A 12,177-nucleotide genomic window follows, 5' to 3' on the forward strand; every position below is an offset into this window, starting at 1 on the left:
TCTATTGCTCTGAAGATAACTATTGAGAGATAGTTGGAGGAATGTGTCAAAGCCAAGGATACTTATTCAAATTTCTTACTCCAATCTAAATGTAATTGAGATTGCATCATATGCCCTATGTGTAATTCTCACTTCTACTAAAACAACCAAGGGTACATGGGTAAAAGGTTTGAATAGTCTCAAGACAAGTTTTGATGATTGCATGAAGATGTTATCAGCTTAAGGTAGATGAATAGAGTTTTTGACAGCAGATGAACAGTTTTGACAGTTTTTAACATTCTGACCTTTGTCATTGATTTCAAAGGGGGAAGAAGATACATAAGAAAATTTTAAATAAGGTAAGATATGAAATCATATTGAAAGGGGGAGCATGTGTAAGATGGATAAGTTGTAAAAGATGACTAATATATTGATATTGTAATGTGTTGGACAAGTTTTTGTTACTTAGCCAATTTTCCCTATTTTGTTGCCATCAATGCCAAAGGGGGAGATTGTTGACAATTGGCTAATGAAGATATGTAATTTTTATCATTTATGGTAACACGTGATCTACATGCTTGTAAAAAACCTTGAAAATAAAGATACTTAGCTTTCGGTACCCAAAAAATTGTCTAAGTATGAAATTGGTTTACATCAGTGTATTTTTTTGTATATTACTTGTTATTGACGTCATATTATGATTAGTGAAGTTAGATATAGATAGTATACATATTGATGATGATGTGTACAACCTCATCCATCAGTACAGACTGTACAAAAAAGAGATATTCACATTTTACTAATGAAACAGAACAACAAAATTAAAGGTAAAGGAATTATTTTCGTTAAAAAATAATTACTTGACTAATTAGGGCTGACATCCTAGATGTTTACTCTAAGTTGGAAAAATATATCATGGTCTTAGCTGACTTAGCAACAATTTGTGAAAAGGCATAGTATTTATGCAAAGGACATCTTATGAATTCAAGTGAAAAAATGTGCAATTTGCAATTGTGATAAGTGATATGTGAATTTTTTGTGAAGAGATATATGCAAAGTTTTGAGAACTTGATTTTGTGATTTGAGATTAAGATGAGGTCAGAGATTAGTCAAGAAAGAAGTTACAACACCTATATAACTAAAGATTAATTACTTGTTTGGGTAGTGAGCTCTTCTTGCATCTACTGTATGACAACTCCTAACAAGGTTGGAATTTCCTAATAGGGATTCAAAGTCTCCTAATAGGGACTCTCTATACTGAATTTTCCCATTGACTCCTAATAGGGTCCATCCTCTAACAAGGAACATATATATCAGTATATTATCTAGTGGATATCATCCCCACCGGGGTTTTCCCTTGGCCAGAGTTTCCCTAGTTAACAACATATGGTGTTACGAGTTGTCTTTTTTTTATAATTACTATTACTGGTCAGCATTACTTGTTTACTTTCTTATGTATGGTTCAAAATAATAAATAATATCCAGTTGGTGACTAAATTTTGTAGATAATTGATTCACCCCCTATTGATCTCAGATTGGTTTTGACAATTGAGTGTCAACACACTTAAGATATTTACTAAGTTCATATCCTGATGATGAATCACAGAGTGTGATTCGAAACGTTGATGCAAAAAAATGGCACACAATCGAATCCAGAATGCGCATCTTCATACTTTATCTGATTGTGGAAATCTATTCTTGTCTACTAAGTTCATGCCGAGCTAGTAACACATGCCGAGTATAATATGTGTAGATGTCAAGTTGCAATGAGTGTTGAGTCACTCATGTGCCAAGCAATTCAAGTGTTGAGTGAATAGTTGATGCTAAGCAAGTTCACGTGTCAAGCAAGACAAAATTATAGTACATGCCCAGCATCAGTATTATCAAGTGCCGAGTAACACAGAATGGACCTAGTTGATTGTGATGGCACAAACAACTATGTAAACTATTTTTGAGCTGACTTATGGATAGATCTCAAAGCTTTGAAGATAAGCTTGAATCTATTTGGATTCCCTATGCGATCAGCATGCAACCAATCAGAAAAATGGAAGGAATTGAGCAGGAAAATGAATGAATCTTAGTTGTAGATTCATACCTAACCCTAAGCCACAAGTGTCTTTTTAGAGGGAGAAAAATCCCATAATTCAATAAGTATAAGTGAATGTGAATGCAAGAAAAAGATGCAAGCAAAGAATTGAAGGAAGTGAGAAGGGGTGAATTGATCAGAAAGCATACAAGGTGACTTAGAAGTGTGAAAGAATTGCAGAATCAATTTGCAGAACAGAGGAGAAGCTATACAACATTGTTATAATAGATCAAAATGATCAATATGGATAGAACTATGATCTGAAATCAACAAGGAAAAAGTTGTAAGTGTATCAGATCAAGCATTCTACTGTTACTTTCTAACAACTATATCAGTAGGGTGAAATCCTTTGGACTAAGGTTGATTTAACAGTCATTATAAAATCCTTTAACAAGGTGACTTTCCAAGTGAGTGTTTTAAAGTTCTTTAGCCAAGTACACTTTTAACAGGGTTTTAAAATCCTTTAATAGAGTAGGATCTAACAATCCTTTGTAAGCCTTTAATAGGGTAGGCCTTTCACAAGGTAGATCATGAAAATGGTCAAACTATGTAACCTTAATAGGTGACACTTTATTGTTGTAGTAGTGAAGAATTTTGGGTGTCATCCCCATGCCAGTTTTACCTTCTCATAAGAGGGTTTTTAGGTAATCATATCTGGTGTCACGTGTTTTTGTGGATGCATTTACTTTACATGTTATTGCAATTAGTTAATGCATGCATTATTTTAGGTTAAAAAATTTATTGGTTAGAGACTTGTACTTTTGATTCCCCCCCCCCCCCAAGAAGTATATATATTTCCCATTTGTATTTCCAAAAATTTGTATCAGAGCTAAGTTCTCATCAGGAGAAGCCTTATAGCTTAGAGAAAAGATCTTGAAATGGAAGTCTACAAATTTGGAAATACCATTGAAAATCAAGAGATTGAAATACATCTCTTACTACAACAACTAAATGAAGCCAAAGATGCCTTGAGAAGTTCGTTGAAGAGAAGGAAAGAGATTACTATGGTAGAACATGACACACAATACAAAGAGATTGACACCACAAAGTTATTTGCAAATGGTAATTCTTGTGAATTCAATGCAGCAATTGTAGATCTCATGGAAAAGAATATAGCACAAGTTGAAGAAATCATAAATCTAAAGTTGGAACAAGAATCACGAGCTATACTGCTATCTGAGGTGTCTGAACAAAAGAAGAAAGCTATAGAAGACAAGGCCATGATTGAAGATGACAAAACAATCTTGGAAAATAGATTGGAAGAAAAGTTAGTAGAGCTATCTAGGATCTCAAACATGCAATTAGGCACCCTAAGCCAAATGATGAATGCTCATCATGAGTTGAATGTCAAGGACATTGAAATAACTACATCGAAGTTACAGAATGAATAGCTATAAAATGACCTAAAAAGAGAAAAGGAGTTTGCTAAAAGTTTCAACAAGCCAAATGAAGCCATCAAGGACTTTGAGCAACTACTGAAATCCCCTAGATCCAGTAAAGACACATTAGGATTGGGCTACATAAGCACTGAAGAAGGAGAGTCATCCAAAGCCACTGAGGAAAGAAACAATAAAGGTAAGAATTCTAAACCTACTTGTCATCATTGTGGTAAGAAAGGACATACAGCCAATGCTTGTAGGAGTAAGAATGCTAGTTAGAATGCTAAGCCTAAGAATATGACTCAGTGTCACAAGTACAACAAACAAGGTCATTAGGCACATGAATGTAGAACCAGAACCATGCATGCACCAAAATTTGAAGTGCAGTGCTACAATTGTCAGAAGTTTGGACACAAAGCCTTTGAATGTAGATCCAAGTCCACATGGTCATCAAACAAGCCAACAAAAGGAAGAAGCTATGAAAACTCCTATATGGGTGATTACAATACAAGACATAGTTGTCATTATTGTCAAGAGTATGGACACATCCCTAAGAATTGCATAAGAACACACTTTAGTGGTAACTACAATAGATGGTTGAGTCAGACTACATGCTTTAGTTATTTGAAGACTGGTCATATCAACAAGCACTACCTAACAAGGACAAAGGCACCTAACTTAGAGTTCAACAAAGGAAAAGGCAAGGTAGATGTTGAACACATCAAAGGAGAAATGAACAAAACATGGAGGAAGAAAGATGGATGCAGCACATCAAATGAAGGGATCACTTCACCTGACAGGTCAAGTGGTCACATCTCATCAAATTAAGCAAAAGGAGGTATGTGGGACTGATATTTAAAATGTTTTATCATACATCAATTCCAAAAGAAGATAGTATTGAAAAGGATGTATTAGCATAAAGAAAGATGCAAGATAATAAGGAAAATCCAAGGTCAAATCTTTAAGTTTTCACCTTACTGTCAAGAGTGAAAAATCACCTTCAATTGGCGAGTAAGATCCTAGTATGTGTCGAGTTGTCTGCCAAAGTTAGTTGAAGCCGAGTCAATAGTAGCTGCCAAGTGAGGGAAATTTCTATAGAAGCTGAGTAAGGGTAATTCTAATAGCTACCAAGTGATGATAAAATCACTGAATGCCAAGTGAAATATAAGTTGCATTGAAGCCGAGTTTACAGCTATACAAGTACCATGCAATAGAAGTTATATTTTGAAAGGGTATAAGGTTGAATTTCACATATTTTTCATCATTACAAACATAGAGCAAGAGCAAGTAGAGCGAAGAAGTGATTGACAAGCGAGATTAAAGCATTTGTACGAATCATAGTGAAGATTGAGCGTCAGTTCATCGATTTCAAAGGTATTCTTCATCTACCAAGTTATGTAGTTTACATATTTGCTAAAACCCTAGCTTGCATAATGGCCTCAAGTTCAAAGAATGTAAAGGAGAAGGAACTATTTGAAGTTCAATTAGTCAAAAATGAGGTCAAACAACCATATTTTAGGGCCATACCAGAAGTTGCTTATAAAAATGACTTAGCAGGTGCGTTATCTGTCATTCCACCTAAGGTTGTAATGGTCCAAGATGTGAGGAAATGTTATAATTGCAAGGTAGGAGGCATTGGAGACATGGAAATCAGATAAGCATATGACAAACTATGTGAAAATAGAGTGTGTAAGGAGGAATTTAAAATTGTAGAGAGGAAGGGCTTAACCCGTGCCCTAGATTTCCCAACAGTTTTCAAAAGTGAATGGATCAAAATTATTCTGAGCAAAATACATGACAACTGTCCATGGCTAGAAGGTGGACCCATCAAAATTTCAAAAAGAATTGTACATAGGGTTACTAGATACCCAACCCTAAATCGGCCTAAAACATTGAGAAGCAATTCTAAAGAGGTAATTGAGTGAAATACAAGAGCTAAGTGGAACAAGTGTGGGATGACTATTGACACTATTATAGATACACTCCTTGAATTTTCCATTAGAGTCACATCACATAAATTCTATCAGTCAAGTAGACTGAATAATGTTCCATGTATAGCAGTTTATGTAGGCTATAAGATAGTCAAGAAAGATCATACCTATGATCTTGCAGAACTCTAGTTGCAACAAATAATGGAAAACCTAGGAGCAATAAGAAAGTCAAAGAGTGCTCAATGTAAGTTTGGTTCAATACTAATATGTATTTTTTCTATGTTCAAAATGAATTCCCATATTTTGGTAGATGGAAGACCAATAGGTCAATTGTTGTACAAATCAATGAGTATATTGAGCAAATGGGAGAGAATTTTGAGTCAATAATGATGAGCTATTTTGAAGATTTCAAGTAGTCCATCAAATAGAGGTTGAGAATTCTTGTTTCCCTAGTAAAGCAACATTACAATGATATTTGTTTTCTTGTAGATATTGACTGCACTTTCATCCAGGCTGCAGTACCTAGAGTTAGATGGTTAAGGCCTCTAGGTTATGAAATCAACATTGATGAAGCTTCAGCTGCTATCACTGCACTTCTTGCTTAAGAAGTTGATAAGATTGCCAAAAAAATTGGTAATTATGATGTTGTTAAGTCAAAGATTGAGATGGAATTTAAGACAGACTCAACTTTGAAAAGGAATGATAAAATGGTGAAGAAACTAAAAGTTAAGTTTGGGGAAGGTATAGAAGATAATGATGGAGAAGATGATGAAGAAGAAGAAGAAGAGGAAGAAAAGGTACAAGGTCAAGAACCTCTTGCTTTGACCCAATGAATGGGTGAAGATCAGGAAGAAGAAGGTGTCGAAGGAGATGATGTTGAGGAAGCACCAACAAAGCCACAACCTAAGAAGAGAAAAACCAAGACATAGCTCATTACACAACCAAAGGCAAAGAAGACTACAAAACCTAGTGCAACAAAGCCTCTAGCTCCAGCAACAAGAGCCACTACAAGGGAAACTACTCAGAAAGCCAAGGAGAAAGCTAAAGAGAAAACTAAGGTAACTGAGAAAACTAGTCCTATGCAAGAAGAAAATATGTAGCACAACCAAAGATAGATGATGAGTCATGCTCCCAATATGTAGCACAATTCAAAATGGTAATTCATGCTCCCAAATCTAATCTAGAAAACATTTCTAATAATGTTAGAGATAATGCAGATTTGATAGGTTTGAAAATCATTGAATTTGGCAAACTCTATAGAGAAGACCAAAACATGATAGAAGAGTCTGTATATGCCATGATGGAAAAATTCAAGAACACTCCTCTTGATTTTGATGATGCAATGCCTAAAGATTTGTATACAATTGTTAAGAATAAGTGGCATATTGCCTAAATATGGAAAAAGAAATAAGAGAATCTAAATTAGCACATGTGGTGCCAAAATTATCAAAAGGACAAATAACTAAGGCAAATAAGAAATATGCTAATAGATTTGCACCAAAGTATAGGGCATTCAATATTTTACAGAACAGAAATAAGGATGTTCTGAAGAAATCCACACAAATGTGGAGGTTAATATATGGTTTAACAACTGTAAAAGAAGGAGAAGCAGATCCCTTTGAGGGAAGAAATAATGAGGAAGAAGGTGAGGAAAAAGAAGAAGAAATAGTAAAAGAGAAAGAAGACACTACTATGGAGGAGACACACCAAAAGAAAGATAAGGTGGCAACATTTGATGAGCAACAAGCAGAACAGAATGTTGAAGATTCACAATTGCCATGAATGAGCCCTCCACATGACACAAACACACCTGCAAAGACCATAACAATGAAAGATGTTCCTGATAAATCACCTCAGAATATTAATCCTTTAACTGCAGAAGATTTGAAAAAGATACTTGAACAATCCACATTACAAGCCAGGCTATGTGAAAATCTTGTATTGGTCAGTGTGGGTGAACTTCAAAAAGTAGTAGCTAACATAACAAGGGAAAAGTTGAACACACAAGAACCACCTACTACTATCCCTACTGCTACCAGTGCTCAACAAATAATACAAACAGAGGATAAATCTATAAAGGTTGACACTACTACAAAAATTGATGAAGTTCAGATTGCAGAAGTAAAGGAGCCAACACTAGAACAAGCAGGATAGATAGATGTTTATGTACCTAATGCACAAACACAAGGTGCACCACATTTGATTGTAATTGATCAAGATAGATCTAATGAACAAAAGGACATACCCAAGGAAAAGGAGCAAGAAGCCATACAGACATTGGTAAACTTACCAAGATCTGGTACTACTACTAAAGTCCTTCAGAGGCTGAGCATTGATGCAATACCATTGCAGATTTCAACACCAGCCTCCATCTCAACAAAGGTTGCTAAGGTATTTCACTATGGTGATACACTTCTAGAAGAAGAACTAGTGATACAGAAATATGATTATGCAACAATGACATTCGAGCAAATCAATATCATGCAAGAAGCATTGGAAAGAAAGAAGAATCAAGAGTTACTCAGGAAAGAGTATAAATAGAGGCAAGCACTTCAAGAGATCAAAGACATCTTTTTAGATGCTTTTAGCATGCAAACACCTAATGAATCTAAACCCATATTAGAACAACTATCAAAAATCATTGAATAGTTGACGAATGAAGACTAGGACACTAATGTTAAACTCATGGCATGGTCAGAAAAGAAATTTCAAGGGAAAGTAAATGAGAAAATATCTGGTGAGATAGCACTATCACAAGTTGAACTGGCTAACAAAATTGAGAAAGTGAAGAAAGTGCTTGAGAATATATTCTCGTTGTACACAAAATTGTGTGATCCCACACTCTTCACACAAGAAATGAGCCACAAAATTTTGAGTCCGGAAAGAAACTTGAAGGTCTCAGGTATGTAACTACCTCAAAATCTAGCTCAAAGTGAGAAGCACTTTCATTCAGTGCTTCATACACAAAATCAACTAGTTGTGTTAATAGTAGAAGAGGCTAACATAAGAGCCAAGTTGATTATTATACAAGCCTCCCTTACCCTTCATATAGAAATACTCCAAAAAGAACTAGCATATGCAGAGATAGTATTAAAGAAAGATCCTGATCTTTCAACATTGGATGGACTAATTCATCTTGCAGTAGAGACAGCCATCCAGATAAAGTCCTTAGATGTTGCATTAGACAACTGGGATGCTACTTTGAAGATTATAATGGAAGTCCACAAGAACTTTTTGGACAAATACACAATCAGTGTATAGAACCTTTGACATTAGTGTCAAAAAGGGGGAGATATTACCAAATAAAGGGAAAGACAAATATGAAATGGGGAGAGCAAGAAAAGAGGGAGTTAAACTAGCAAAAGAACAGAAAACAAAGTATATATGACAGAAATAGAGTGTTAGTACTTTTGAAGACAAAGAGTATCAGCATGAAGTAAATCCACTCAGATAAGAGAAGAAATTTTGGATACAAAATGGGCACATTAACTCAGGGGGAGTTACACAAATTTTGAGTGAAAATTTTTGAGGTATATACATTTTGAAGTTTTGTATATATATGTTGAACTATGTATATATTATACTCGAGGAAATTAGATTTGTTATGTACAGTTAAGTGTTTTTGCCACCCATGTGAAAGGGGGAGATTGTTGATCTTAGATTGGTTTTGACAATTGAGTGTCAACACACTTAAGATATTTACTAAGTTCATCTCGAGCTAGTAACACATGCCAAGTATAATATGTGTAGATGTCGAGTTGCAATGACTGCCAAGTCACTCATGTGTCACGCAATTCAAGTGTCGAGTGAACAATTGATGCCAAGAAAGTTCAAGTGTCAAACAAGATAGAATTATAGTAAGTGTGGAGCATCAATATTATCAAGTGTCGAGTAACATAGAATGGACCTAGTTGTTTGTGATGGCACAAACAACTATGTAAAGCATTTTTTGAGCTAACTTATGGATAGATCTCAAAGCTTTGAAGATAAGATCAAATCTATTTTGATTCCCTATGCGATCAACATGTAACCAATCAAAAAAATGGAAGTAATTGAGTTAGAAAATGAATGAATCTTAGTCATAGATTCATACCTAACCCTAAGCCACCAAAGTCTTTTTAAAGAGAGATGAAGCCCCATAATTCAAAAAGTATAAGTGAATGTGAATTTGAGGAAGTGATGTGAGTGAAGAATTGAGCGAAGTGTAAAGGGGTGAATTGATCAGAAAGCATACAAGGTGACTTAGAAGTGTGAAAGAATTGTAAAATCAGTTTGTAGAACAAAGGAGAAGCTATACATCATTGTTATAATAGATCAAAAGGATCAAGATGGACAGAACCATGATCTGAAATCAAAAAGGCAAAAGTTGTAAGTGTATCAAATCAAACATTCTACTATTACTTTCTAACAACTATATCAGTAGGGTGAAATCCTTTGGACTAAGGTTGATTTAACAGTCATTGTAAAATCCTTTAACAAGGTGACATTCCAACCGAGTGTTTAAAGTCCTTTAGCCAGCCACACTTTTAACAGGGTGTTAAAATCCTTTAACAGTGTAGGATCTAACAATCCTTTGTAAGCCTTTAACACGGCAAGCCTTTCACAGGGCAGATCATGAAAATGGTCAAACTATGTAACTTTAACAGGTGACACTTTATTGTTGCAATAGTGAAGAATTGTGGGTGTCATCCCCACCCATGTTTTACCTCCTCATTGAAGGGTTTCTGGGTAATCATATCTAGTGTCAAGTATTTTTGTGGATGCATTTACTTTACATGTTATTTCAATATGTTAATGCATGCATTGTTTTAAGTTAAAAGTTTTATTGGTTAGAGACTTGTACTTCTAATTCAAACACACCCCCCCCTCCCCCCCCACACCTCTTAGAAGTATATATATTTCCCATTTTTATTTCCAATACCGCCCCCCCAGTAATTCCTATTTCTAATAGCTCCAATGTTCAAATGTTGCTAGAGGGATATTTAGAGTGGGAGATAAACTATCTATGCTGTGATTTGGGGTCTAATTTGCTTGCTAGGACCTTGTAATTTCTACCATTTTAGTTTCCAAAGTATGATCTTTCAATCATTTTGTAATGAATGTTGTATTTTCTTCTCTACTATCTTTTCTTGACTTTACTTCCAGAGTTGGTTGAACATAATTGTGAGTTGTGTTACAATCTGTGAGGGGTTCCACTTTATGTCTTTCTATAATTCCCTCCACTTGATTAGGAGTGTGTTTTCCATTTACCTTCTGACATCCTATCAAAAAAATTGAGTTTTGCATTCTTAATGTGGTTTTCTTCAAATTTTGAATTCTGGAAATACGTAAGATGTACCATATGTTCCTCTTGACCTAGTGATATTTGATCATTTATATCATTTTGGATAAGTAGTATATTATGAGATAACTTTTGATAAAATTTTAGGCTAGCATTTAAGTCATTTATGAAGTTCTTCTTGATCTAACATAGATTACATTGTTTGAAAAAAGTTACAATATTGGAAAAATCCTCTTTACTCTTATTAAGCTCATCTTCTTTCCAACTCTCCCACTCCTCCTGAATAATCATACTACTTTGAGGTAAAATTTTACTCGACTGCTTATTTTGGACATCAAATGCTAATAGCTTCCCTTTCCCCTAGTTAGTAATCCCTCCTAATCTATTCTACCTTATTCAACCTATTTATCTTTTTAAAGATGTTATAAAGATTGGAAGTCTTTTCCATCAAATTTGAAGTCCTCTTAGGTTTAAGATTCTTAATATTATTAACTTTACCTCTAGATTTTTTAAAGGAAAGGTTATAAATGGACTTGTTGGTGATGATCTTTATGATTTTAGGTTGCTTATTACCAAATTTTGAGTGAATGAGAAAACTAACATTATTGGTCTGATAGTTGTTATACTTCATTCCTATCAAGTTTCCTAAATCTACACCAATTTTATTTAAGATATGATCTTGATTTAATTTGGGTGGAATACATTTACATTCAAATCAAGTAGGAACACTAATTTTCTCTATGCTTGTTTCGCCAAAATTAGGTTCCCAAGCTAAAAATTTTACAAATTGTCCTTTATAAAGAAGATATGGTGCTGTGAGTAAATCATTCTTGATTGCTATATTTTGACAATGCATATATAATAAATAATCAGAAAAGAAAGAGATACTTACCTGTTCCCCACAATAATTCCTTAGTCATTTCAATAGATTGTGTAATTTATCTTAGGGGGCATTCTAGATAACAAATACTACTAATTCTTGACATTGCCTCCATCTATTTTTTGTATATTTGTTGCTAATAATGACATCTTTATAGTTTTCTTTCTTAGGAGTAGATAAAGAAATATTAGTATTATGAATGGGAAGTGAAGGGTTAGAACTAAAAACCTTACTGGTATTGTGAAAATAATTAGGCTTCCTATGAGGGGGAATATAAGCTTGGTGAGAACTAGATAGGATCGTAGGATTGGAAGGGTTAGGGTTTGAATTAGAAGGATGAGAAAGCTTCTTAGGTCCAATAGGAATGTTGTTTGCAACAGAGACCTTTGATGGCTTAATAGGGAAGGCATTGACACTATGATCAATGGAGAATGAAAATTAAGTTTTTGATGATAGGGAGGGAGCAAGGTTAGCAACATATTTGGTGTAGGAAAAACACTCAACTTGCTTGCTAAAGCATTTTTCATCACTAAGCTTATCAAGAATATTAGAGAAAGTTTTACGAAGCTTGGGTCCTAATTTACCTTGCACTTAAAGTTTTTTATGATTTTGCACTAGTACCCAACCATCCTCTGACTTTC

Source organism: Cupressus sempervirens, chromosome 3, assembly GCF_028749045.1.
Source record: "Cupressus sempervirens isolate cs-2001-9-10 chromosome 3, ASM2874904v1, whole genome shotgun sequence".
NCBI lineage: Eukaryota > Viridiplantae > Streptophyta > Pinopsida > Cupressales > Cupressaceae > Cupressus > Cupressus sempervirens.